Raw genomic sequence first — 3,951 nt, 5'->3', positions numbered from 1 at the left:
AGGTCTCACCCCAGGGAGTTAGTAGATTAAACTTGAGCTGGCATATTGAGAGAAGGTTGTATGCTGAGTCAATATTGAGTAGTAGGTTTAATTCGATGTTTTCCACACACGATCAAAATTGTGATTTTTTTCAGACTGTCAGGCTATTGCCTCCTCTGCTTTCTTTTATGGGTTCTCTGTAGGGCGTATGTTATGCTCTGATATTTGAAATTGATGGTGCAGGTTCTATTTCAAGGGTGATAATAAACCTGGTGCAAAAGTTGGGGTTAGTGAAGGTGACTGTTAACCTTTCTTCTAATATGGTCGATTTATTTTGCCTTGTGGCACAAACTGATTCCCAGTATGATCAGCTGATAACTTCAATTTGGATGAAAAATATAAAAGTGGAAGAGAAATTATTGTCTGAATTTTTGCAAGGAGATATCCCTCATTATGTCCAGATTACTAATACAACTTTCTCCATTAAATAATGTGTAAGTAAATAAATACTTTTTTATTATCTCCCATTTAGGAATTAACACATATAGAATACCACACTTTTTATTTGCTTATGAAGGTAAACATGCTAAAAAAATCTGAAGCAATTTTAATATCAAAATATTTTTTTCCATGGTATGATGAAAAGAACTTAAGCCTTGAAATTAAATAAACCAGATTTACTGTCCTGTCTTGGGCAGGTAATTTAACTTCAGCCTCAGTTTCTATGCCTACAAAGAGAGATGAGAACTCCTGCCATTTACTTATGTGAAGGGTCAATTAGTTAACATCCACAGCACCTAGAACAGTACTAGGAGGACGTTGAATAAAATGAGAATTCTTTTCTCTTTCTTTTCTTACAACATACTTACAGTTTTGTTGTAGTAGTTCATTTTTAATTTTTTCAATTCTGAATCCACAGAAGTCCGGATTTGTCATTTGCTACAACAGATTTCCTTCACATGATGCATTGGCAAGGTGACAGGTGAGTGGTCTGGTTGGAAAATAGATCTGAACATCTTATCATCATCTTAAAATGTGGATGCAAATTGGATTTCGCCTGGTTTGGCATTGATAAAAATATATACAACAATCATAAGTGTTCTTTATATGACAATTTTTACTGTGTCTCATGACCTGCTTATGACCTCAAGTGGAAGTTGAAGTAAATTTCATTATTGTAGTAAGAAAGTCTTTGTTTCCAGCATAATTGGCTAGCCAGAAAAACTATGAACTACCTAATGTAAGATTTTGAAAAGATGGATTGTAAATTGCCCACTGCAAACAAAAAACATTTATATGATGTAAGAATCAAGTCTGGATAAGTGTTACCCATTCTTAGTCATTTTATGCCTTGTTTTAAGAGTTCAAAATTAGGATTTAAAATGTTCTCAACAGGGGCCAGATAGGAACATGAGGCACCAGGGCAGCTTGTCCTTACAGTTACTTAGACATCACTATCTGAAGGACACTTTTCTTTTCATGGATGGAAAGTAAGTATACATCTAAATAGTTTGGAGTAACATTGCAAAAGTAGACAGATGCTGTACCAGTACTTTTTTTTGTCCAAGTGGAAAATCAGATATCTTATTTCTTCATATCATGCTTCTTGGGGAATGGGGAAGCCATTCATTTAAAGATTAAAAAACAATATTAGAAACAACTCAAAGCTCCAGGAAGCCCAGGATTTGATTATAATGGTCCCTCCAGAAGGAAGAAGAAAAACTGCTGTTTTTTACTGAAAACCACTGAGGTGGATAACAATTGTAAAAAGACCTAAGCTTCAGAACACTTAATTGGCTTTAAAAACATGAAAGACAGACCCGATGAGGGTTTTATTGAACAGTCGGTCTTGCGATAAAGCCAATTGTCTCTATACATTCAGGGCTATAGCATACGTATGATGTGTTTGGAAATATCTTGATGAGTTTAAGGCAAATTCTTAAAGTAATATATTCAAAGTATTGTATGTATCACATCCACGGTATATATTTGGATTAAGCAATAAAGAAGGCCTGAAACAGAAATAAAACATATAATTTTAACAATAAATAAATGAGTAAAAACTGCTGATGAACTCAGCTTGGTAAAATGTCCTTGTACACTAATCTTGTGCAGTCAATCTCTGTTGGGAGCCTGAAGCCCCACACCCCTTCTTGTGAGACCACTCCTATGTGACAATCTGCTCAGATGGCCGTGCTTTACATGATAACTGCCTCGAAATCTTTATGCCAGAAACTGATTGCTCCTGGCTATGCAAGTTAATTTGCAAGTGACCTTTTATCCTTCTCTAGAAACTGTTTAACCATAAACATTCTGGGTGGCAACCTTTACTTTGAATGTCCTGTCTTTGTCTCTCCTCAAGATATTATCATATCTTTACATTCCAGACCCTTTGCAGCATGCCTGCCTTCTCCTATATAAGATGTAACCTAAGAATCAATAAACGAGACTTGATCAGAATACTGTCTTGTCTCAATTTCTCGTGTCTCTTGTCCCATCCAATTCCCACTCCCCCCTCCAGGGTCTGCGTTGAATATCCCTGCTGTAATAAACAGAGTTCCGGCTTTGACCGCTCTCCTGGCTCGGTGTTCTTTCTTTGTCCCCGGGGCCGAAGCGCAGAGGGGATCGGGCCTGCGACACTCATCATCCCGCTCAGCCCCACAAGAGGTTACCGCCGGCTGGTCCGGGGTCTCTTCCAGCCCGGCTTTGTCGGTCTCCGGCAGTGGGAGAACCGACAAATCTCCAGGAATTTGATGTACTTATGAATAATTGGAATTGGATGGAAAACTATGGCCTTCTTTATGGATATATCTGAACCCTAGCATGCAGAGCTGACTCGGGTTTGACTTCCCACCCTATTCCCTTGCTAAGGTGATTCTGTAACATGCTTTTCTACCTAGATTTTCTGCCTTTCCTACTCTTTGAAACATTTTTTCTCCCTAGATATAAAATTTTATGACTGAAAAATATCTTGACAGTACAAAGATAGTATTTTTATTGAACAAATGGCTTAGGGGGCTGCAGATACACTTAGCAAAATGTTTGCATAAGCTAAAGAAATGTTTTCTTATTAGAAACTGGTTTGACAACCCAAAGGTCTGGGTACACATAGAAAGATTTTATAAACTCAGGATTGGGAGTGTGAGAGAGAAGAATTTTACTGCTGTAGACTTGTTTTCATTAAGAACTTCTTTAGATTTTTTATTGCATGAAAATTTCACAATTGTCTGTGAGTTAAGAACATAGACTCATTGATTCTTTAGGAGCCAGACCTCACACTGATTCCTGATTCTGCCACATAGCACGTGACCTCAGATACTTTCCCTTGTTCAGCCTTAGTTTCCTCACCTGGAAAACCAAGTCATAATAGTACCTATTCCTCATGCTGTGAGGACTGGGGTAAATTAACTTGTACAGTGCAAAGCACAGTGACTGGTGCATACTAAGTGTGCACAGCTTCTTAGCTCTTTTACTATTTGTCTTAGTCCGTTCTGACTGCTGTAACAAAATACCTTAGACTGGGTAATTTATAAACCACAGAATTTTATTGCTCACCATTCTGGAGGCTGGGAAGTTCAAGATCAGGCTTCCAGCATATCTGGTTTCTAGTAAGGATCCATTCCTCACATATGGCACCTTCTAGGTGTCTTCACATGCCAAAAGAGGCACACAAGTCTCTCAGGCCTCTTTTATAAGGGCACTAATTCCATTCACAAGGGCTCTGCCCTCATGACTTAGTCACCTCCCAAAGAGTCCACTTCTTAATACTAGCACATTGGTGATTAGATTTCAACATATAAATTTTGGAGGAACACAATCAGAACATACCATTGTTATTCTCAGTAGATGCCTATTTTATTCAGTTCTTTCTTGAAGAGCTTTGAGAGTATTCCTGACATTTTATCAACATAACAGCTCTTCCAAACACTTGTAAAAACTCAACAAATAAGATCTATGACTTCCTAGAGAGTT

This window comes from Galeopterus variegatus, unplaced genomic scaffold (genome assembly GCF_000696425.1).
Source record: "Galeopterus variegatus unplaced genomic scaffold, G_variegatus-3.0.2 Scaffold2921, whole genome shotgun sequence".
NCBI lineage: Eukaryota > Metazoa > Chordata > Mammalia > Dermoptera > Cynocephalidae > Galeopterus > Galeopterus variegatus.
The sequence above is the reverse complement of the archived record's forward strand: the minus strand, read 5'-3'. Positions refer to the sequence as shown.